The 26,138-nt window shown below is 42.2% G+C and overlaps 1 protein-coding gene across 1 annotated transcript in view; it reads left to right on the forward strand.

The window, feature by feature from the left end:
- The first annotated feature begins 22,336 nt into the window (after positions 1 to 22,336).
- The window catches only part of FGGY (FGGY carbohydrate kinase domain containing), a 145,964-nt gene continuing 142,162 nt past the window's right edge, over positions 22,337 to 26,138 (forward strand). Inside the window, exon 1 of the mRNA XM_079982128.1 lies at positions 22,337 to 22,467. The gene's annotated coding sequence lies outside the window, so the exon portion shown is untranslated. The remainder of the gene's footprint in view (positions 22,468 to 26,138) is intronic.

Here is a 26,138-nt window from a genome sequence, read left to right on the forward strand (position 1 = left end):
TGCCTTATTTTGTCCCTTTAATTTTCTGTATGTTATTAAACCAAGCTCTTCTTTTTCATTCCAACTCCTCTTCAGTTATATCTTTGACTATCCCTCCTTTTCTCAGAATGTGTCCTGTTATCCTTAATAGCCTCTTCCTCACACTTTACACCAGCCCTTATCCCTTTCCTATTCAATCCAGTTTTTCTTTTTTTCTTTTCCTTTTTATCCAACTACCTCCACACATTCTTCTCAAATACCACATTTCAAATGCCTCTCATTTCCATTCTTCCATATTATCTATATCCCATGCTTCACATCCATACAGAACTATACTCCATATGTTTTTAAAATAAATTTCTTTTCCAGAGGTATACTTATTCCTCCTGCTAACAGGTGTTTCTTTTTATAAAATGTTTGTTTCACCATAGCTATTCTGCTTCTAATTTTTGCTCTAGATCATCCTCTCTACTACATATGCACATATTCTCTCTCTCTCCAGCAATTCTTGTCACAAATATATTTGTAGGCTGTAGGCTTAAAAACTAGTTTATTTGTAATGCTGCTTTCTAGATCCATCTTAGTTTGGACTTGGGCCTGGTCTTGTGACTGAAACTGCCTTGATTGCCCTGAGGAATTACTTCTGTGGAGAGAAAGATGTGGGAGAGTGACCATATCCATTCTCTGTTTTGCTGAAATTTTAAAGCCTGCCTGTGCCTGAGTTTACTGATTTATGTTCATATTTTTATTGTTTAGATCATATGCCACCACAAAACCAAAGTTCTCTGGATATCACACATAAATGTTATTCTGGAACACTCCACTCCCTCACAGTTCTGTGGACATATGGTAAGCCTTGTTGGTTTCAGCAGAATTGGCAGGTGTGTATGCAAATGGAAACTCGTAATACCAGCACTACAAGGTCTTATTTGGCTTCTTGTTGTCTCCTGGGCATAGCTGAAGATACTGACTTTGGCCACCAAACCCCAGTAGGCTCCAGCAACTTGAGCACCCAAGGAGTTGCTTCTTCCCCTTATGCCCATTACAGTGTCTAAAAATGGCCAAACAACATCATCTTTGATATTACATCAATGTAACATGATGCTAGATTGCCAGGTGTTCTTGGCAGTCTTCTAGGATACTCCATCAAGCTCAGACACCACCCAGAGCACTACATGAATTTCCTTTTGGGGCTGGTGTTTAGTGGCCAGAATTAAATTGGAATGAGCATCTGTTATGTGAGACTAAAGTGTTAGGTTTTATCTTCCTCTTTATATGTTTTCCTGTAGTACTTGTGTTACATTGTTGTTATTTTGCACTGCTTGTCCATATTGTCACCTTTAGTCTGCCCGTAGGACATCAGGAATTCAGTGGGCTTTGCTCCTGTCAGCAGGAAAGAACCACTTGCACCCTGCAATTGTCTAGGCTAGCCCCCTCCCAAAATGTATACTGAAGCGAATGCATTATGGTCACTAGATTCCTAGGCAATGACGTGTCCAGAACCTTTCGTTTGGGGCACAGGCGGCTAACCTGTGCCCCGGCCCCCTAGATATTGTTGAACTCCACTACCCATTGGCACCAGGCAGTATGGCAAATAGCGATGGGAGTTGCAGTCAACCAGAATGCGGAAGCCACAGGTCCCCTACTGCTGCTTTTGGGGTATGGTACACAGGTGGCGCTGTGGGTTAAACCACAAAGCCTAGGGCTTGCCGATCAGAAGGTCGGCGGTTCAAATCCCCGTGACGGGGTGAGCTCCCATTGCTCAGTCCCTGCTCCTGCCAACCTAGCAGTTCGAAGGCATGTCAAAGTGCAAGTAGATAAATAGGCACCACTCCGGCGGGAAGGTAAACGGCGTTTCTGTGCACTGCTCTGGTTTGCCAGAAGCGGCTTAGTCATGCTGGCCACATGACCCGGAAGCTGTACACCGGCTCCCTCAGCCAATAAAGCGAGATGAGTGCCGCAACCCCAGAGTCAGCCACGACTGGACCTAATGGTCAGGGGTCCCTTTACCTTTACTTACAAAATAAATGCAGCTTAATCAATATGCTGGATGATTCCAACAGACCTGGTACTGCAACTAGTTTTCTATATACACCTTGCAATCTGTCCTTTAAAGGGATGAATCACTCTAGGAAGACATAAGTGATTCCACAGTAAGTGTGCAACTGCATTTTAGCATGATATAGTCTGTTGACTGTTCGCCTTGCATTCCACATAAGACTGATCCTTCCCCATTGCTTTTAAGGAAGCTCTCCCACTTCCTTAACCCTGTTTCCCCACCCACCCCATCATTGAACTAAGCATATTTCTTCCAAATGAGATGTTGCAGATCTAATCAAGGAAGCCCATAATTTCATGTGACAACATGCAGCGTGCGTCTTCAGTCTTGTTTTGACGAGACTATTATTTCTTATTGCTTTCGCGCAAGCAAAAGAACTGGGGAACGTCCTGTTCTCTTGACCAATATTTAACAAGCAACAACTTTGTGTGAGATACCAATCTTTGCAGAAAAGGTGCTGGATACTTTTAGACAGAAAAGGTGCCATTCAAGTGTGCATGTGCTATAACTACGAGAACAAATCAGCATTCTGTTCAGCAGAACAGATATTCCACAATGGCCTGAACAAAAAGGCAGGCTTAGGTTGCACTTGCAGACAAAAGGTTAATAACATAGGAGGGGAGAGAAGAGAATGATTTGGCCTATTGACTTGGCTTCCTGACATCAGCAACATTCTTAGTAGGCAGGTGTCCCGTATTACACAATTATTAGAATGCCTGGCATTAATTCCCTAATTCCTTTGTTTGCACCATAAGCACGATAGCCAGAAGAAAAATTCAGCAGAGTAATAAAAGCACCACCACCCCATATCCCATAACTTTAATTATCTAGGAGAGGCAGTTTAAGGGGAAAGTTTTGGGAGAAATCAGTGTTGTTTTCATCCAGGCTGCCTCTGATCTCTGGGGAAGCAGAAGACTTTGTCCTCTAGTGCTGCCAATCTATCTCCGTTTGCCAGAATTAAACTCACAATTAGGAATAAAGCAACAGGAAAAAACTATGTGCGGTTTCCATGGCCACTTGGTTGTTTACTGTCTTTTTGGATCAATATGACAATATTAAAGACTTGCCAATTTGCCATCCAAACAAGCAGCAGATGTCTTATTTGACATAATAAACTGTTCTGTGTGAGTGTTCATTTCTGACATGGCATGATGAAAGACACAGCCTGTGAGCCCAGTCAAGGGACACAGAAGTTTGAAACTGTGCTCCTCATTTTATACGGGGAGTTATTTTTATTGGAGAAAATAAATTTATTATGGCATAATCTTTCATGGACCAGAGTCCACTTGGAGTCTACTTGTGTTACTTCTGTGTTGCTTTGTTTTGGGTCCAATGACTGCTGAAAGCATGTTTAGTAATACTTCAGAAGTTTCTTTAGCAACTGAATGTGAAAAGTTTGACCTATATGTCCTTAAATACATGCTTTTGAGAGGTTAATAAAACTGTGTGTCAATAATAAGAATGCATGTAACAATTTTTGAATGTTCAGTGCTTCGTTCTTTGTGTGCATTATTTTAGTAACTGTCACAAAAACCCTGTAAGGAGCAAAATATCCAGACTTGGACACTGGCAAATCCTCATGAGCAACAGAGAGGTGGGAAGCTGTGAATAACATTGATTTGGTTGAATTTAGCACATAGGTAGTATATTTAAGAGACCGTTGCCAGCCAGAGTTTGTAGTGGGAGTCAGCCTTTTGAGTATATAGGTCTTGAATTCTATGGCATGAACAGCAGATCTCGCTATATATGACCACAGACATCGCTACAATTTACTAGGAGCAACATTCTTCCTAGACATCAATAAAAAGGCCATACAAGAGTATCCTGTTACTTAGAAGTGGAATACTGTGTTTAAAATTAAGGCATATACACAACCCATCAGTAAACCTCTAGTAGTAAGTTCAATCCCTTGAAATTTTCCCTCAAAATATTCGTTCTAATACAAACAAGGCCAGTATAATTACTTGCCACGGGAACCATCATCATCAATTCATTATTTTGATTTCTTACCTATGCTTCACCATAAGGTCACAGGCACTTTGCAGCAATTTCAAAATACAATATTTAAAAAGACACAAGAATAGGGTGGGTCAAAGGCCAGGATAAAGAGGCGTGTCTTCAGCATAGGATGGAAACTACCAAATGAAGGTGTCAGATGCACCTCTCTGGGGAAGGATTCTAATGTTTTAGGGGCTGCCCTTTTTCAAGTTGCCATGTTCCAAACTTACGGTTGCCACACAACTACCATCTGAACACCCAAGAGGAATGAAAAAAAAATTCAGATATTTGGGGCCTAAGTTGTTTAGGTCTTTAAACATTAATGTGAACACCTTAAATTGTGCCTGGAAGTGAACTGGCCTGGAAGTGGAGCTGGTTAAGCAGGGGTCCTGCACATTCTAAATGGAAGCCAAGGCAGTAACCTGGTTGCTGCAATTTGGACCAGTTGAAGTTCCCAAGTCATCTTCACCTTTCTCTGTTCTCTTGATAGCTGTAAGTGGGAACATGGGAAACCCATGACATGAAGGTGGCAATCCCAGGTAAGTAATTCCACATTTTATAGCCATAAAGGTAAAGGGACCCCTGACCATTAGGTCCAGTCGTGACCAACTCTGGGGTTGCGGCACACATCTCGCTTTATTGGCCGAGGGAGCCGGTGTACAGCTTCAGGGTCATGTGGCCAGCATGACTAAGACACTTCTGGCAAACCAGATCAGCACACGGAAACGCCGTTTACCTTCCCGCCGGAGTGGTACCTATTTATCTAATTGCATTTGACGTGCTTTCGAACTGCTAGGTGGGCAGGAGCAAGGACCGAGCAATGGGAGCTCACCCCATCGCGGGGATTTGAACTGCTGACCTTCTGATCGGCAAGTCCTAGGTTCTGTGGTTTAACCCACAGCGCCACCCACATCCCTTTATAGCCATAAAGGAAGTTAAATTGCAATGGGAAGACTATTTTTGAACTTCCCTGTGTAGGATGTAGGATGTGCTCCAATCTGGAGCCTCCACCTTAGGAATAGGTGGTGAAGAGCTTTGCAGATGATTCCTCCTCAGGGCTAAGAGGGAATTCTTCACAGCCTGTTGCAGAAGCCAGCACTCACTGCGGTGGTGCTGCGGTATCCTTCAAGCTCTGTTTTGGCTGAGGTCACAGCCAGGTGCCTGTTTCAGGGCTTCAAGTCATCACTGTCTGGAAGCCAGGATGATTCAGCAATGGTTGGTTGACAGAGGCTAGCACAAGATGTACCACCTGCATGGCTGGATTCCAACTGTGTGTGTGTGTGTGTGTCTTATGTATCCTGGAGGGAAAGCCACCCACCTTACCCCAATGTACTTTCCATCTTCTCAGTTTCATGGGGTGCTGATGTCTGGATGTGGCTTTAGCCTGAGACTGTCTTGTGGAGGAAAAGTTTGTGCTGCCAAGAGTTCTTTGGTATTTGTACCCACTCAAAAGGTCACTAGTAGGCAGGTAAATGATGCCCGATCCCTCCATCATCAGTTAAGGAGCAGCTGAAAGTGAGGGACTTGTGAAACTGAGGAGGCTGAGGCCTTGCTGGTTTGACAGCAGAGGGCAAAAAGCAAAGATGACATAGGAAGTGGGAAAGGATAGCATGGGAGTTTGAACGATGCAAAGGTCTCGCTTTCGAAAGAGCATTTGGAAGCTGCCCATTAGAATATCCATGCTTGCATTTGACAGAACCTCATAGAAATTAACTGTGATAATGCACTCAGAAGTGCTCAGCCATTTGATCTGTGCCTAACTGCCAGGAACCAAATGTTGCTTGTGACTAATGCTGCTCATTTGATGTGGCACTAACTACGAGCTGCTACAAGGAAAACACATTTCTCGTATTTTCTTATGCCACCTCTTTGATCACGCCTCCATATTGTGCATATATTGAACGTTTTGTTGCAAATTGTCACAATTTCAGATCAAGAGAATATGTTGGGAGGGGGAATCTATTATGAGTAATGACAGATACTTTATACAAATAATGATGACTATGAGACAGCTTCCATGAATAAAAATCAATCAACATGCATTAGGGAGAAAAAGTGACATTCATGATACCATGCAGGTGCAGGTGCTAATCCATATACCCTTTTAGAAACAGAAATGGGTATGGTTGGGGGGGCCTCTGGGCCTTCCAAGTATTGGCTGGACTACAAATCCCATCATTCCTGATAAGAGCAGCAGTCAGACACTAGCTGGTGGACCACAGGTTCCTCACCCCTTCTTTAGAGGACTTTACGGCTGAACACTTGCCTCAGAAGATTCTTGCAATGGTTCTCCAAAATATAAATGGGCATCAATGGGTTAGCAAAAAAGAAAATGGTTGTGGCATTTTTTCATACCTATAAGCCAGAAAAGAACCAGTTTATTTTGAAGCGCAACACATTTTGAAGCGGACACATCTGCTGACTCTATGACGACTCTACCCATGAAAAAGAGGGCGTGTTCTAGAAAAAGGTTACCCTACAGGACAACGACATACTTGCTTACCAAAATTTCTCCCCACGAATTCCACAAGGGAGCTTGCTCCCAAATACACTTTATAAACTGTGCCTGTTCCGTGGAAGCTGAAACAAATGACAGGACTATGCAGAAAGATAATGGATATTATGATGAAGATGTTAACTTTAAAAGTTGCCCTGGCTGAGTGACAAAACTGGCTTGGAATCCAGTTTGGGCTCCAAAAATGTACAAGCAATTGTTACAGAATTAATATGGGGGGATTTCCTTTCCCACTTTACAGCTCCATTCCCAGCTTTGTCCCTGTTTCTCTGTCCATTGTTTACTGCTTCTCATAACCCTCTATCAATTTTCTTCTGTTTTATCTTTCCTTCCCACCAGCAGATAAAAATTTATGGTGGGTAGTTTTAGGGTTCCTAGCCCACAGAGTTTCCACTTCTTCAAAACAAAATTCATTTTAATCCATTTTACCATTTGGTAGTTCAAACTCATTCAGTGCTCAGTGAACTCCCACATTAGCAGGGTCCTGAAACTTTAACGCTTTTAGTCCCTTTGGATTTCAGTCGTAAAAACACAAAATTTCTATAGGAAAAAGCTCTTCTGTGTAATCATTGGCATGAAGCCTGCATATAAAACCATGCCATCTAACAAATACGCAACATTATTTTTATGACGACAAGCACACCGTGGGAAGCCATGACTAAATGATCCAATATATGCAGATTTCACATGGAAGACTTTAGTGGGAAGAAAACCTTATCTTAGAAAAGCACAATGGGACAAAATTGGATTGATTTAGGACAGGAGTTGTTGCTTAGGATCCAAGTCTTGGTGGGATTTAAAGCAATAGGGGATAGAAGACATTAGCAGGCCTAGCCCTACCATTAGGTAGAATGAGAAGGCAGCCTCAGGCGGCAGATGCTTGAGGGAAGAGAGCGGTGAAAAAGTGATGTGTGTACTATGTAGTCTGTCCTGCACTCTTAAAGCTAGGTGTTTGCCCTGACATGCAGTGCAGGATTGGTGTGCCATCCATCACCAGTACTGCAGTTAAGCTTCAACTATCAGTCCTCCTCAGCTTCTATATACCGGAATTGGTGTGTGTGTGCAGCCAATGGAGGGTTATCATCTTGTACCTTGCCCCAGTCATTGGCATGCCTTGCACCTAACTGTATAGAAGATGTATGACTGTGTGATGATGACAGGGTACAATAACAGACAGGGCTTTAATGGGTTACCGCCACCACTAACCCTGGAATGAAATATCTGAAGGACATAGACTACAGCAGTTTCTGAGTGAAAAAAGTAACCACATGGTGAATTAATCTTCCTCCTCAAACATATTATGGAGTAAAGCTTATTAATGGCCACTAGCCAAGAAGGTTGTATACTGCCTCTGATATCAGTTGCTGAATACTGAATACCAGTTGCTGAATACCAGGAGCATAAGTAGGAAGAGTGCTGCTGAAATAAAAATTGTCCAGACCAAAAATATAGTTTCTAAGCTTTACTAACAGAACTTTCTTCAAAACAAACTTAAAACAATAATGATGCATCCAAATAGTTACATAAAATAATGTGCTTGTCCAATCACAGGTTCTGCATCTTACAAATATAAAATTACTCCAAAAGGGAACTGAAATCAAAACCCACACAGACTCTATTACAACCTAGAGCTGTTTTCTTTCCAGGAGGGACATCAATTGTACACCTTTGTCTTTGGTGGCTTGAGAACAATGACAACTCTCTTAAAATGGAGATTTGCAACTGAACACCTCCCCTCATGTGATCTAAGTAAGTTAAACACTATGTCAGAGAGCAGAGCAGAGGTACACTAACAGCTAACTTGCTAGGCACTTACAGAGCTCTGGCTTACCTCAATGTAATTTTCCAATGTTAAACCATTAGCAATACACATATGGAGTCTTTTTCCATGTCATTGTACATTTAAACAATTATACTTAACATGGTTGGCATACCCGTCAACTCTCCTGCTTTGAGCAGGACATCCCAGAACTACAGAAGCCACCCCAGCTTCTGATTGCATCCCAGGATGTCCTGTTTTGGCTCCTGCAAGAGTGTGACCTCATTTTGAGGGCCATGCTCTGACACGAGTCACCTGGTTGCCGCAAGAGCAGTGCCCTGAAAGACACCCTTTGGGGGGGGGGGCAGGTTCTTGCACGAGTCCTCTGGCAAGAGCATGGCTCTAAAAGGCATGCGTCCCAATTTTCCTCTGCTGGATTTTGGAGGGTATGGGTTGGTCAATGTGAGAAAACGTTGCTAGACTTGATTGGCCTGTGGTTTGATCTAACAAGGCTCTTTCTAAGTTCTCATCATGCCCTCTTCCAAGCAAAGGAAAAAATGTCCGGAGATCTGATCATGGATCTTGCCCGCTATACCACCTAGGTTTCGCCCAAAGGGATTGTACACATATAAGGTTATTTTAAATTCTTACTGAGACTCATAGTTAAGCAGCAACACAGAATGTGACTGGCTCCATGTGACTAAAGCAAGTGGGAGGAATTTATGATGAAGAAATAGTCTTGAGGGTGGGAACTCTCTTTTTTTCCCCCAATAGATTTTTATTGAGATTTTAAAGGTTACAAAAAGAAAAAATAAAGAACATATTTAAACAGAAAAAAAAATACAGAACAATACAAGAACAAAGGGGAAAAAAACAGAAAAAAGATGCAGATAATTAAAGGGGGAAAAAACAAATCAATCCTTTACATAACTTTCTTTCCTTTGCTTATTTCCTTGACCTCCTCACACCTCCCTTTTTTGTATTCTAATTCAATTAGATATTTCAGCAAATCCTTTCCATCTTTATTTCTATCCTAATGATTTATCTTAATATACTATAATTTTACATTCTACATTTTACATTTTACAATTAACAATTCATTTTTACTTAATCCTTTACATCATTTCTGCTAAAACCACATTACTTCATTCCAACATCCTTCTAACATTCCTTAATTTTACAATGTTTCTGTAGGTAAACTTTAAATTTCTTCCAATTTTCTTCCACCAACTCTTCTCCTTGGTCTCGGATTCTGCCAGTCATTTCCGCCAGTTCCATATAGTCCATCACCTTCTTCTGCCATTCTTCACGGGTGGGTAAATCTTGTGTCTTCCAGTACTTTGCAATAAGTATTCTTGCTGCTGTTGTGGCATACATAAAGAAAATTCTATCCTTCTTTGACACCAATTGGCCGACCATGCCCAGGAGAAAGGCCTCTGGTTTCTTCTGAAAGGTATATTTAAATACCTTTTTCATTTCATTATAAATCATCTCCCAGAAAGTCTTAATCCTTGGGCATGTCCACCAAAGGTGAAAGAATGTACTTTCAATCTCTTTACACTTCCAACATTTATTATCGGGCAAATGATAAATTTTTGCAAGCTTGACTGGTGTCATGTACCACCTGTAGATCATTTTCATTATATTCTCTCTTAAGGCATTACATGCCGTAAACTTCATACCTGTGGTCCATAACTGTTCCCAGTCAGCCATCATAATGTTATGTCCAACATCTTGTGCCCATTTAATCATAGCAGATTTCACCGTTTCATCCTGTGTATTCCATTTCAACAGCAAGTTATACATTCTTGACAAATTCTTAGTTTTAGGGTCTAACAGTTCTATTTCCAATTTTGATTTTTCCACCTGAAAGCCAATTTTCTTATCCAAATTATAAGCCTCCATTATTTGGTAATAATGAAGCCAATCTCGCACTTTGTTTTTTAGTTTTTCAAAACTCTGCAGTTTTAATCTGTCTCCTTCTTGTTCCAAAATTTCCCAATATTTTGGCCAATTGGCCTCCATATTGAGCTTTTTCTGAGCCTTTGCTTCCATTGGTGACAACCACCTTGGAGTTTTGTTTTCAAGCAAATCCTTATATCTTATCCAGACATTAAACAGTGCTTTCCTGACAATATGATTTTTAAACGCTTTATGTGCTTTGACCTTATCATACCACAAGTATGCATGCCATCCAAAGACATTATTAAAACCTTCTAAGTCCAAAATGTCCGTGTTTTCAAGAAGCAGCCATTCTTTCAGCCAACAAAATGCAGCTGATTCATAATAAAGCTTAAGGTCTGGCAGGGCAAATCCACCTCTTTCTTTAGCATCAGTTAGTATCTTAAATTTTATTTGAGGCTTCTTGCCCTGCCAGACAAATCTAGAAATATCTCTCTGCCACTTCTTGAAACAATCCATTTTGTCCAAAATTTGCAGTGTTTGAAACAAAAACAACATCCTTGGCAATACATTCATCTTTATTGCAGCAATTCGGCCTAGCAATGATAACTTCAAATTTGACCATATTTCTAAATCCGTTTTCACTTCCGTCCAACATTGAGGGTGAGAACTCTCAGCCCTGTGGCACACTCTATATTTCAATGAGTTGGTTTTTTTAATAAACATTCAAGCGTTCCATTATATTTAACATAAAAGTGTTCTTAAAAGTTTAAACTTGGCCTGAGTCTGTGTGATGTTAATACAAATCCATTCTATTTTCCACTTTCTTTTATCGTCCTGCAGCCGCTGAAGGAGGGATGTGAATGAATGAACCCTATTTAGAAGAAAAAAAACAAAACACGGTTGACATTTTCCATATGGCACGACATGCTTTCCCCCATGTGAACTGCTTAAGAGCACACTAAACAACAATGGGGGTGTAGTTTAAAGAAAACAGAAAATAATAATTAAAAAACCCACCCTATTGGTGCCATATCAAGTTCAAATCAAATACTGAAATTCTCGCATCTGGACACCAAGTCGGATCAACCATTAATTACAAAGAATGGAAAGATTTGTTTATATTCCCTTCAACTCCAAATGCTCTCTAAGGTGGGAAGGACAATTTGGCAGCTGACCAGTTTTTTTTCTTTTCTTTTATAAAGTCAGTGTGGAATATTTAAGGCAGCTGTTTCTCTTCCCTTTCTCCCATGGCTGGGGGTTCATTTTTCTTTGTATCCCTTTTCTAAGAACCTGCCATTTATGATACTCTTAATAATGTTTTAACTCAGAGATTGTATCATATGTCTTCCAACAGAGAAGCGGATCTTTGTACAGTTTTAATGGGTGTGAAGAGTTTGCACTCACAGGCTCTTTTAGGCCCATTCCTTGAATGTTATCAATAGTGTGGAAATGTTATAGTGTAGCCACTACACAATTAGCTGGGATTTTACAGAGCCTTTATAGTTAGGGCTTAAATGCTTCCATCCAAATTTTTTCAACTGGAGCTCAGTTCTAGGGTCTTGTATAATAATATGGAGAGTGACTTTGACCATATTCAGAGCGGCTTTCCTTCACCACTGGTAGCCATAGGTAGCCACTAAACATAAGAAATGTTGGCGTGTTTTGGGTGGAGGAATGCATTACAAAAAATAATGTTTTCGGGTTAGTAGACAACATCAGCAGCCACACAAGTTTCAGTATGATGCCAGCCTTACATCTGTGTGTGTGTGTGCACACACAAACAAGCGAAGAGGATTACACTTCATGCATCTGCTGAAGTCCATGAACACTATAATAAAATGAGTTAGTCTTTAAGATACACCAGACTCCTTGTTGATATGATTTTGTGGAAAGCAAAAGAGGGTAAACCTGAATGGTGTCAATGTAGTGAAGCCCAGAAGAGAACTTCAATTCCACTAAGGATAAAGGATAGACTTTTTCCCAGGCCTAAATATCTCTCAAGGTCTTGCATTACTTAAAAACGAAACAAAAACAAAGGCAAATTCAAGGCTATTGGCACATATGCTATGAGATAGATGCATTCATGCAGCAACAAAGCCTTGCTTACTTCGAGCTAATACTTTGCTTTGAAATAGACTTTGAGAAACAGTCAAGATCCTCAGATAACAGATACAAAGGTTGCATTATTTCAATAGAGTTGCTTTGGATTGCTACAGTTCTTAATCTTTCCATTCATGCATTATGTTAAGAGTTCCTGAAGTGAAAGTATTAAATACCAATGGTTTTGTTGTTGTTTTTCTCCCTCTGAACACAGCATCTATATTTGATCAGCGTTTGCTTAGTGATGAATGAATCTGTCAATGGTCTGTTTCTCATTTTTCTAATTTTCAGTTGTCCACATTTCCATATCAGTTTGTGTTTTTTTTATTTTAAAAAATCTTGAAAATTCACCCACTGGCGGAGGAAGAGGCGTTGGGGGGGGGAGCGCACTGCCCCCGGCAGTGCGATCCTGGCTGACCCCCACCTGCGCTGGGCACCACGCCCCTATGGGCGGCGCACCATGCCCTCAGGATGCGCACCAGCCCCGCCCCGCCTGCTCTCTGCCCCCCAGTGCCAGAGCATGAAGCTCCGCCACTGAATTTGCCAGCATTTTAGAGCAATTTTCTCCTCTTATACACATTTTTGTATGCAATTTTGCCTAATATAGACTTTTTTTTGTAATTCCCCCTGATATAATGCATGTTTGTATGTCTGCCAATATATGCACGCTTTATTCCAGTAAATGCATCTTAATGCATATGACATAGCAGGAGAAGTGCATGGCAAAATCTGGAGAAATGTATAGTTTAAAGTGTGCCTGTTTCGATTCAAATATTATTTTGAAAAATGTAGAGTAGGGAGATTCACCATAAACACAAACCAAATCAAATCCCCCCTTAATCACAGGTGTCTGATGGGAATGGCAGAATTGCTACAGCTGTGATTTTTCAAGCCCTACCCCTGTTTTATTTCTCTTGGTCTGCTGTTGACCTTCTTATACATTGCCAGTCCTTGGTGGAATATATGTGAGTTTTTGTATCATGGGGGTTACCAGGGAGTTTGAATATGTGGTAGAGGGAAAATGCCTTCATTAACCATCCATGCCTTTTGGATCATCGCTAGTTGCTTTTTCTGGTATATGTGTTTGTTGTGTTCTAAGCTGCTTTTGCTGCCCTGCATATGCTAGTGAGTTAAAGATACATATCCATTTTATATATTTAATATGAAAGGTCTTATCTTTCACTAGTATGCAGAGGTGGACCCAGCTATATTTGATTTTATTAGATGTCTCTTATTTTATTTTGCCAGTTGCATGGAGTACATTTTAAGGGGGGTGGGACATAATCAGAGGAATTTAGAGATTTTTCAGCACTTTCAACAAGAGCATTAGCAGCTTATAGGCAACCCACCCCCAATGCATTAAGAACAGGAGAAGAGAACAAAATACACAGCTGTACTTATGTCAAACTCATAACTGACAGCAAGGGATGTAGACTCCATGGCCAACCCATCGTCTTGTTTGGACAAAGGAGACAGTTTTGAAACAGTTTGGGAGGGTGTGGTAAGCACCCAGCTCCTAAGATCAGCGGCAGAGCAAGCTGATAGGGCTCCTGGGGTGGTGCGCGTGCCCTGCGCCCAGGGGCAGGGCCAGCCACCTGCGGGGGTGGGGCAAGCCAGGGCAGGATGCTCTGTGGGGCCTCTGAGGAGTCTGCCTGCCTACTCCCACTTAGCTGCCCTACAGCTGAGGGGGAGGCGGCGGGCGGACCGGCATTTTGTCACCCCCCTCAATGGTGACACCCAGGGTGGCCCACTCCCACAGCACCCCCTTTCCTCTGCCACTTCCTAAGATCTTGCAACAGCCACCAATCTTGAGAAACCGAGACCTGCATTTGCTTAGCAGTTGCAATATACTATTGTACCTCCCTCTTTTTTTAGTATTATATGAAAATGACTGGGTCAATGGTGGCGCATGTAGGAATATAAGAGAAACTGGACTCAGTGTTTCCGGGGAAGCTGTAGGTGAAAAGTGCTTTATGTTAAGTTGTGGGTGAACATATCAGACGACACAGCGATTCCTCAAACAGCTCTTGTTTATTCATAGGCCAGAACTGAACTGAACTGAAGGGTTCAGCCAGCCTGCTTATATAGAGCTCCAGTACCACGCAGCTGTAACAACTTTCTGTAACTATCCAATCACTGAATGTCACTTTCAATCCCTTATTTGCATATGCGGACCTGAGTGAAAACTATCTACAGTATCCCCCTGTTGGCCCAGGGTGAGAACTTCAGTACATAACTCTTTAGGTAAAAGCAAAAAAGATGAACAGGAGTCTGTGCTGTAGATTAATAATGGAGAGCAAATTGGCAAGGATATGAAATATAAGATGTGGAAGTGAAGTGAGGAGTGCACAGAATCAGGGCAATACCCAAATGCCATAATATTTAGGGCTGGTTCATTGCAAGGGAAAATACTGAAGTATTGCTTAAGAATTGTCACACAAGGATTGGCATCTGTATTGATGTCTTTAATTGCACTATAAATTTGAACATTAAAGAGAAAAGCAAATGTTATTAGGAACCAGGACATGGCAATGATGTGAGCCCTTAATGATATCCCAGTGCTAACTGAAGAGTACAGCAATTTCCCAGAGGACTACCAAGGAGATGGGCAATGAATTGTAAGGCCTGCTTTATAGGCATCTATCCTTGGTCAAATGCACCTGCTTGCAGCCACGCAAAAGACAGTGCGTAAATGTCTGGAATATTACATAAAAGTTGTCTGGGAGACCAGGCAGAGCAATTAAATCCATCCTGCTTAAATGAACCCCCAGTGCGGGTCAAACAAATCTAATTTTTATTGTTCCTTAAGGAGATGGTGTCTGTATGGGAGACAAAGAAAAGATGTAGCAGTGAGCTTGAAAGGAAAACCAAGATGCCCTTTAAGGGGAAAAAATTAAATGTTCACAAAAATGCCACAGCAGGCTAGATAAATGATATATTATTATAGCAGGAGTTTAAAACTAATTGATGACTAATGTTTTAATGTCCTGGAAGCTACGCTGATCTATGATACATCTCAGCCAAGCCAAAGGGGCATTTCAAGGAGAGAAATAATGTTAACTGTTAACCTGATAGAACCAGGAGAAAAAGCAGTTACCTCAATGAATAAATGACAAGGTTGCTTCCACCTAATGTCTGGCAGCGTCCTGCAATGCAAAAATCAAATTATGACAAAAACTGAATGAGGAAATAAACCGTGTTGCAGAGCCCACAGTTTATTCTGTGATAAATTTGTTGAAGCTGTGTTGCCTATGTATAAAATGAAACTGTCTGCCAAAGCAGACTTTTAGATTTGCACATCTATAAAAGCCCACGAGATATAATAAGGACCCAACTGAAAGCATGTACAATCGAGGTCAGTTAATGTACATTAGAGCCAATGTCCACACAGCCAAATTGGTATGGAGAATTTGGTGGGACAAGTTTGACCTCTGGTGAAACTGTCATATGATTACTTCTCCACATGCCCACCTCACAGCTCATTTTTACCATGCCACTATCAGTCTGGGTTTGAAAGCTTTATTCTAGAATTACCATACTAATGATAATCAGTGTAATGAGCCATCCCATGCCCTTTCATCACAATCAAACACTCTATTGAATGATAAAATCTATACATCTTTATATTCACTTAAGCACACAATAGTCAAATTTAGGCACTATTCTAGCGACTCTTATCTAGGCCTTTGTTTGGCACAGAGATAAAGATCATAGAGTTGGAAGGGACCCTGAGGATCATCTAGTCCAGCCTGAATATGCAGTTGTCCCATTTGGGGATCGAACCCGCAACATTGACGTTATCAGCACCACACTCTAACTGACTGACCTAGGAGTTGGGGAGCATGTGCCTGTTCCAGTGTGGCTGGACTCCAGCTCCCATCAGCTCCAGTCAGCATAGGGCAGAGGCAGAGCTAGCTGCTCTGGCACCCGGAGTGGCGCATATGCTGTGCACCCGGGGCAGGGCAAGCATCCCAGGGGGTGGGGTGGGGATGTCACCCCCCCTCAGGGATGACACCTGAGGCGGACTGCACCCCCTGCACCCCCTTCCTCTGCCAGTGATGATGAGAGAGGTCACCCTACAATATCTGGGAGGGCCATAGGTTCCCAAAGGTTCCCCATCAGCCTTATGGTCTCCAGTCTAAGCCTTGCCAGAGATTCAGCAATGCTGTGAACATCTTATCTGGTTTCTCAACGGTCCCCAGCTGAATTTAAATTTTACAATAAAATTATAGAGCAGGCTTTGCAATGCTACTTACTGTATATTTTCTAATTAGTGAGCACAATAAAAAATTACTGTTCATTGTGATTGATGAATATTTCTCAGCTAACCATCTAATAACTAAGAAAAAAAGAGGAACGAATCCTAATTAAAAAAGTAAACAGATATTACTGAAATCTTGTTATCGACACTATTCACTGGTATGTGATAGAAGAAGAAAAAGAAGCTTTTCTTATGTAAAGTTCTTTGAGCAGCAAGGCTGGATGAATGTTTCATGATAAGTAAAGCATCAGAAACAGAGGCAAGCAACTGGCTATCTGTACAAGAAACCCAAGCAGATAAACTAGGCTTTGTTAGAACAGAACTTCTAAAGGAGACACACTTTCTGCCTTGCTTTCATAAAGTGCCTGAAGGATTTATGCTACATATTATATCTAGAAGATCAGTTAATGCCAAGATCTCAGAAACTACTGACTGCCCTGGGAAGGCAAGAGTGGCTAGTTCTTTTTTCTGTGCAAGATTAACTAATACAATGAGGAAAATTTCCATTTCCTTTAGGGATGTCCTTAATGGAGTATGAAGGATCAAAGACTTATCTGAAATATTTAGCAGGATAATATGATAAGTCATGTTGCTACAGTGCACAGATGTCCAGGAGTGCTCGCCAAGGTTAACAATGTTGTACAAACAAGCCACATCAGATTGTAATGTTAGAATACCTTGCCAGATAAGACCAAAAACCCTAGGACATCTAGTTCAGTCATCTGTTTCCAACAGAGCTCAGTTAGATTCTTCTGGGAACAAGCAAGGCATATAATTGATGACACTCCTCCATTGCTTGTACAGCTACCCATGCATATTGGAATGGTACTATAAATATTTCGGGAAAGTTGGGGTGGCTTAATGAAATCCACAAGCCTCCCTGATACATTGCCCAGTTTTAGCCAAATTATCATCTCCTGGGCCCCTTTGGATCCCCTGAACAACAATTCAAAGGTATACTTTCTCTGTAACCGATAGCTTTTTGTAGACCCATCCTCTATAAATGCGTCCCAGTCTCATTTCACAGAATCATAGACTTTTAAAGTTGTAAGGGACTTTGGAGATCCTGTAGCCCATCTCCTACAGTGTGGGGATCCTACAACTACAATATCCCTGTCAGATGGCCATCTGCCTCAGCACAAAACAGCCCACCAAATCCCAAGGCAATTTGTTTCAGTGTCAAACAGCTTGTACAATTAGGACGTTCCTTAAGGAGGGGATTTCAGCTGGAGATGTCTTGGGGCACCATGGAGGATGCCTTAGAGCTACTTCCTTTCCCTCTGATGTCCTCAGCAGTGGCTGCTGGTAGCTAGAGGAAAGTAGGCTCTCACCTAGTGCTATATTCAGGCATAGTGGAGGGTTAATTATAGCAATTATTTCTACATGTGTATCTATTTTAGCACATGCTAACTTTGTGCAAAACTGCCCATTTTGGGGGAGCTGTGTTAAATGGCCATCCTATCAGGTCCCATCCCATTCAGGCAACAGATAAACTGGCTGTTATGGCTGCAACTCTAAACCTACTTACTAGGGAGTAAGTCCACTGTGTTAACACATGGGACCTACTTCAGAAAAAGGATGCACAGAATCGCACTGCATGACCCGTTCTGCTCTGCTTCACTACCCGTGGTTTCTGAAGCAAAGAGAAGTGTAGATACCCTCAAAGCTATCTCAGAATCATGACATAGAGTTCTAAGGACAGCTGCAAAGAAGAATAAAAAAAAGTATGCACACGTCTTTTTTTAAATTGGCACCATGTTCTGAAATGCAGATAATATCAAAGGAGATCAATTCAGACAGCAAAGCAGATACACTTCCCACAATGGGAAGATAACTCCCAATAAATACACAGCTCCTGAGTCTTCAATGTGACTGGAGCCCTGTGCTGCAGTAGTTAATAGAACCATCACCTTTATGAACTCTCTCTCTTATTTCCCATCATGTATGGACTTTAGCCTTCAAAGGCTACTGCTGCTGGTGAAGTAATATGATTAAGTGAGCCTTTTAAGACAGATTTATGCAAATAGTTTCTCCTCCAGCAAGTGTCACATCAGGTCTAGCTCTGTAAGGAAGAATATTTCAAAGATGCCACCTCTTATTTAGAACCACTAAATTATCTGACATTAGTGGTCAAATCGGCAGCAGGCCAAAATGGAACAACTTTGATTTATACCACTGCTGATGTTGGCTTTCTTTCCACTTATAAAGCAGGAAAACAAAGAACTTTCATTCATCAGGCAAAACTTGGGTGATGAAGGAAAAGAGAAAAGGGCGAGTGGGAGGAGGTTTTTGTCTCTCTACTAGAAAAGCATTCAGATCTTCCTAGGATGGCCTCTTCTTACAACTAAAAGAACACCAAATTGAATTCACAGTCTGTAATCTGCATCACCATAAGCTTGCTGCATGTCTCTGGCACCCAGCATGGAATCTGCCATTATTCTGAAACTCTGTGCTCTCAGAGCCAATGTACATGTTTAGCAAAATCACACAATAGAGGACTTCTGAGAGTATACTATATCATACTGTAGGGACTGTGTCCACCACAGGAATACTCTTTGAGTTTTAACACTTTCCAAACAGTACACAGAAAACTAGTGCATCAGAGAGAGGCAAGGCTATCCAAGTCATTTTACTGCCTGAGGCAAAGGATAAGATGGCAAAATCCAACCAGATAGGTTTGAAACTTTGGGCTCATTCTTCCTGTTGTTTAATGTGGATATTAAGCTTTCTGTACCACAATTAACGGTGTTGTCCATATGATATTTTCCTCCAAATCTCTGCCTTCCTACACTTCCCCTCCCCCAACTAGATTATTTCATGCCCTCTCCTTTTGAGAGCATGCCTGGTATGGAGAAATTGCTTTAAAATGAGGTGTGGAAAGATTATGGGTACACCTCTTACCGAAAATGAATGGAATTCTGCCATTTCAAGTCCAACATGTAATGCCATGTGTAAAAATGTTAGATTCATGGAAAAGTAAACCAGAGTATCTCCTCAATTGAAGGAAGAATGGCACTGCTTTCATGACTTTTGGAAAGATGAATAGAATATTTAAGTTGCATCTTTTTTATTATTGTTAAATGTGGTCAGTTGGATGGGAGGATATTGCGTATCATGCTTCTTATGAGTAGTTTGGAGCTGACAAAAGCAGAATTGTAAAAATGAGATTATATTCCTTTATATTTATGATATCTGCATATATGTACATAAATGCACATGTTTCCTGCTTGATTGGATTGAATATTTAAGTACATTGTTAAACAGAAATCTTTGTTTTTATTTTTTTTTAATCTGGAACAACTGTGTAGCTTAAGCATATTTCAAATTTACAAAATTTGTTTACAGAAGGAGACTGTGTATTTAGTTAGCATTGTTATTATAACTATTTATTAAATTTATATACTGCCCTTCATCATAAAAATACAAATACTTAACAACAACAACAAAGTAACCCCCTTCCCGCAAACACATTTAAAAGGCCATAGATTTTTAAATCAGCCAAAGGCCTGGTTATAGAGGAATGTTTTCGCCTCACACAATCTAATCACATATTATAGTTGCACAGGGAACTATGATTTGTTGCTGCTTCCTAATGCATGTATACAGATTCTACTTGAAATGAAAAACATGGTCTGTGGAGCTGTTATGTGTCACAATCACCTATGGATTACATGTATTCTCTCTCTCTCTCTCTGTGTGTGTGTGTATTTTTTATTTTGCATGGGTCACTTTCTTCTGTAGGAATTTGATGTATGAAGAAGCTCTCTCTGCTTGTTTTTAGATGCTTGTACAAACTTCTTCACTGCGGCCAGCTTTTGGACTTCGAGTATGATCTGTGTTTCTTTTGATGCATTGATGCTGGCTTTTAGTTTCAGCTGCTATCACTTTTTAACATTTAAGACTTCAATCCTATGTCCTTTCCTGGGTGTAATTCCTACTGACCTACCTCTACTGCTTCCAATCCATTTGAAGCCTTAAGGCAAAACACATGAAAAAGTAATAAAACTTGTACAGAGCCTCAGGTGGTGCAACTGGTCAAAGCATTCGGCTGTTAACCAGAAGGTTGGTGGTTCAAGCCCACCCAGGGAAAACTGTGGGCAGGATTCCTGCATTGCAAGGGGTTGGGCTAGATGATTCTTTGGAACCCTTCCAGCTTACAATTCTGTGACTTTAGTACACTATAAACAGCAGCGAAAAGTATAAAACACAAGACAATAAGCCATTAACGCCACTCCATCACAATCACCACAATCACTGAAATTAGTCAGTTGGATAAATACTAACAGCACTGTATCATATTTTTTTATATACAATAAAAATATTCAGAATTTGTGAGAAAATACCTTTGCCTGGTACTGAAAAGATGCTAAAGTGAGTGCCAGGACAGCATCTTTGGGTGAGAATTCCGAAACAAAGGGACGCCACCCAAAAGCCTGTCTTGTCACCACCTATGTACATCTGTTCTTTGCTCCGAAGATGACCTGAGGGCTAGAGTTGGCTCAATATGGGAAAAGGTGTTAGGAAGGAAAGTGGTGCCTTAAACCAATTTAGACCATCCATCTAGTCAAGTATTGTCTGCACTGACTGGCAGAGGCTCTCCAGGGTTTCTGGCAGAGGATATCTCCGTTCCTAAGGGCTGATGCCAAGATTGAAGGCATGCCCTACTACACCTGCGACAGCCCTTCCATTGAGGATTGGACTCCCAAATCATGCAAGGCTTCCAGATGCTTAGCCTTTTCCTGCAAGGCTTAGCCTTATAAACACACCTGGGAGCAAGGCCCTTTGGAGTCAGTGGGGGCTTACACCTGAGTAGACACCCACAGTCTTCAAGCCTCTTTCCACCCCGCTCCTTGGTTCTCCCTGAGTCGGATTTTGGGGAGGGCTGCTGTTAAAGCCAGAGCGCAGATCCTTATAAACTCTCTTACAGTATCTTATTGCTTGTTTCTTGGGGCAGAGAGAGGGGGAAAGAGAGTCTAGGACTAGGACTAGCTGCTTGAAGAAAAAGTTTCTATTCAAATGCAATTTTGGTTTTAAACGCAGTGTAAGGCCAATAAGGGACGCGGGTGGCGCTGTGGGTTAAACCACAGAGCCTAGGACTTGCCAATCAGAAGGTCGGCAGTTTACCCCCCCCCCCCCCCCCCCGTTGCTCGGTCCCTGCTCCTGCCAACCTAGCAGTTCGAAAGCACGTCAAAGTGCAAGTAGATAAATAGGTACCGCTCTGGTGAGAAGGTAAACCTTTAAGGTCAATAAAGCGAGATGAATGCCACAACCTCAGAGTCGGCCACGACTGGACCTAATGGTCAGGGGTCCCTTTACCTTTTTAAGGTAGTCCCTACGGGAGTATATTGCAGGCTTGCAGACATCTGAACGTCTGATGTAGATTTTCAATTTCGTTGTTCTGCATAGGACAATGACAATAAAGATTATCGTATCGTCTCTGCTGGCAAATGAGCCATAAATAGGCTTTCACATTTTATCCCTGAGGCGGGCATCGCTAGTACACTTCCACAGATGGGTTTTTACAAGCAGTGAGAATGGGAGGGTTGGGGGAGAGACACAGACAAAAAGCAGGACGGGGTGAGCAGCTCCTTTTATTTACTGCCCGTTTAAGTGCCTTCCAGGCTCCACCGCCAAATCCCGCCTCGCGGACCAGCCGGCCAATCGGGATCAGCGGCACCAAGGCGCCGCTGCCAAGAGAGGAGAAAAGGAGCGAGGCCTCCTTCTTTCCCCCTTCCTTTCCCCCCTCGCGGCAAAGGCTCTTGCTCCCGTGCAAGAAGCCCGGAAATTGCCTTGTCAGGAACTCGGGGGGTTTTCCTCTCTCTCTGCTGCAAAGCGTGTGCTGCGAGCGGCTTGTCCACTGCTAGCTCAGGTCATATTTCACTGCTGGGCAAGTAAGTGGCTTCTGCTCTCCAACCCAAATAAGAATCGCCTTCTATAGCAGAGCGTTCCGTTTCAGGAAATCCTCGCGCAGATGTTTCTTTCCTTTGCGTTTCAGAGGGGAAAGAAAACACCTCGGGCTTTGTTCTGTATCCCTTGCCCAAGGGGTCGTGTCCCTTTCCCCCTCCCTCTTTGGGTGTACTTTGATTGCCTTCTGGCTTACCTTGGTTGACTCTGGGGGAAATGGGGAGAGAGATTGAGGTTTTGATCCTGAACACCAGGTTTGCCTAAAGTGGAGGCATGTGTTTACTTTTCTGCTTTGCAGGTTTGTTCCCCTGTGTATGGGGCCAGTATGCAGTGGGACCTAAGAAGTGAAAATGGGAGGTTCCCTGCCCAACGCACCCCCCTTGCAAAATGGCAGCCAAATACTGCCACATCCCTGAGACGATGCCTTATCCTGGTGTACATGGTTACTCTTCTTGGGAAAAGTGAAGGGTGAGAAGAGAGTCTCAGGAAGCCAAGGGTCATGGACACTCTTTCACCAGCATTTGCAGTTGATGCGAGTTGCAGAAATGTTTCTGTGGGTCACCAGATGTTGTATTTCAGCTCCCATCAGCGCCAGCTGGAGTGGCCCAGTGGTTGGGGATGATGGGGATTGTAGTCCAACAACATCTGGGGACCCAAGGCTGGGAAATACTGTCTTAGGGTTACTGAAGAGCTAAGACAGACACACTGGGTGCTTTTGCTTGACCTGTTTGTTGGACGTTCATTTTTGTTGGGAGATTCGACGGTGTTGGCTTTTCAAGGAGTATTCATTTGTTTGCAGGGAGGTTGACAGATGACATTGCATCAAAGCATTATTGCACACTTTCCAATTAGTTTCCCTGCTGCAAAAAGTGCAGGGTTATTTTTTTTTTTTGGGGGGGGGAGCGGTTTGTTGTCCTCATCAGCTACAATTGTGCAACCTGAATTTGCTGGTATGTGGTTAAATCCCACCTGAAAGCATTCTGAAAGCAGCCCCAATCTGGGCCTTCTTCAAAGAGAGACACCTTCTCAGTGTATTATTTAGAACACGGTGCAAAGTACAGGGTCTGTTTAAACATTACTGAATTCCTTCATGGAAATGATTTCTTTGTGGAAATTAGCCTGCAGTCCACATGTCGATTGTTATTTGTGACAACATCAGAGGTAGGTGTGTGTTGCTGTACGTATTACAAGTGATGGGAAGCTGTGATTTCTGTTTCCTAGTGTGTGTACACTGAGCAAAATACATACTTATGCAGCTTTCACCATGCAAGTATCATAAATATGTGAAGCACCAAACATAACAGCCCACACACTGTAATGTATTACTGCTGTAGCTGTACACCCTCTTGCCATATATGAGTATTGTGCTTTCCCCAAACATAATTGTTCCAGTACTGCCCTCCTACAGACAAGAAGTACCCACTGCTTCCAAAGCGTAAGAGGAAATGCAGTTGGGTAGGACAAGAAGACAAGGCCTGCTGGGACTAGAGGGCTGGATTGGCCACATGGGCTGTCAGCGGGAGGAGTGGGCCAAAAGGACTGGCTGCATCAAGCAGGAACTAGACTATTGTCCTGTGTGGCTTAAGCATGTGTTGGTGTGTTGGCATCGTGGGCACCAGTTGCACCTCCTGTGTTGCCAACACTCAAAAGGCCATCTCTCTACTACGTTATCTGCTACACTTTGTATAGCAGGGGCACTGGACAAGGGTCTCCAAAGATCTTGAGATCAAGCAGATAGGTTGGAGGATGTGATCCTTCAAATCCTCTTTAAAGCTTAATGTCAGCCATCTTAATTAGACCTTAATTGGAAACAGTCCCGATCACAAAACGTATAATATGATCATATGGTTGAGCTCCAGTTAACCGTCTTGCTGCCCTGTTTTGAGCTAACTAAAGTTTCTAGGCTGTTTTTGAAGTCAAGCCCGTATATATAATGCATTGAAGTAATCAGAGCAGGTATCTCTGTACAGGTAGGGTTGCAGCTGGTATTATCAGCTGAAGCCAATAAACGGTGCTGTGAGCCTCTGAGGCTGCTCATGCCTCTTTGCTAACAACTAGATTCAAGACTGTCCCTGAACTGCAAACCTGATCCTTTAGGGAGAAAACCAGAACAGGTTGAACTTCAATCAGCCAAATAGATGAACAACCTGCTAACAGTACCACTATCTTGTCTGGATTTAATCTTGGTTTATTGGCTCTTACCCAGTCTGTTAATGTGCTCAGCCACTGATTCAGAGCACCTATTGGTTCATCTTGATTTGATGAAAAGGAGATAATAGAGCTCGGCGTTATCTAGTGTTGGTGACACCTCAGTCTGTATCTCCAGCATTGCTACTGACCTGTAGTCATCCCAACATTGCTCTTTTCCTGGAGGGCATCCCACGTGTTTTTTGCAGGCGTCTCGTGAGCACCATGTTGTATGTCTTTGCTGTGCTCCACTCTGCTAAAAAAAGGATGGTTTTGAGGAGCATAAGGAGATTCAAACCCCTATAGGGACTCCTAGGGGGACTTGCAATAGTGTGGTTGTTGCTGGCTGTGCTATGGACTGAGTGTGCTGTGTTGTTGACTTTGGGGGATGTAGTGGGGTGCATGCCCTAACTGTGGTGAGTTAATTGGCTATCTCCATGTGTGAATATTGGTGTTAGTACTGTCTCTAATTAGTGGGCTGTGGAAGAGTTTCCAGAGTGTCTGGCTGTGTATGTGTGTGTAATCTTGCCCAGGCCTGCCTCCTTCTCCACCCCCATCATTTGGCCCAGACACTGAGGTCCAGTGCTGAGGGCCTTCTGGAGGTTCCCTTACTGTGAGAAGCAAAGTTACAGGGAACCAGGCAGAGGGCCTTCTCGGTAGTGGCTCCTGCCCTGTGGAATGCCCTTCCATCAGATGTCAAAATTAATAAACAACTATCTGACATTTAAAAGACATCTGAAGGCAGGCCTGTTTAGGGAAGTTTTTTTAGTGACTGATGTTTTAATGTATTTTTAATCTCCTGTTGGAAGCTGCCCAGAGTGGCTGGGGAGACCCAGCCAGATGGGCGGGGTGTAAGTAATAAATTATTGTTATTATAATGTGGGTAAAACAACTGTTCCTTTGCTAAGTAGTGTTGTACCTCCAATCCTGGTGTAGTGTTCAGTTATGTTGCAAACCTATACATATTTACCAGGGTGTAAGTCCCACTGAGCTCAGTAGGGCTTCTGAGTAGACATGTGTAGGACTGTGCAGTTAAAAATAAAAAGACTGGTCTGGCGTGAGAGCCCCTAGTTACTTTTAAATAGATGTGACAGGAACTCTCAGAAGCAGTGTGTTAGAATTGCAGATGTACCAACCATCTAAATAAATGTTTTAAGTTTAGGATGACAAATTACTTAGGGCTGTCCTCCTTTACAATTACGATTCAAGGGTGAACAAGTCCCCTTGAATGCATTAAATTTTGGAAACTAGTTACTGAAACATTCTCGCCGCTGGGTGAAAAATGTCTGCAAAAGCATGTTTTGTAGCATGTATTAAATTTTTTGATTTAATTGTTGAATTTACTGTTGGCCTAGGCTTTCCAGTATCTGTCGCAAATAATTAGACACTTGGTTTAGGTGTTGGTTTGATAGGATGGCTTTGCTGGGAAGCACACTGGACTGTAGCCAATATGCAAATGTTGATGTTCTGT

Source organism: Podarcis cretensis (assembly GCF_951804945.1).
Source record: "Podarcis cretensis genome assembly, chromosome: 6".
NCBI lineage: Eukaryota > Metazoa > Chordata > Lepidosauria > Squamata > Lacertidae > Podarcis > Podarcis cretensis.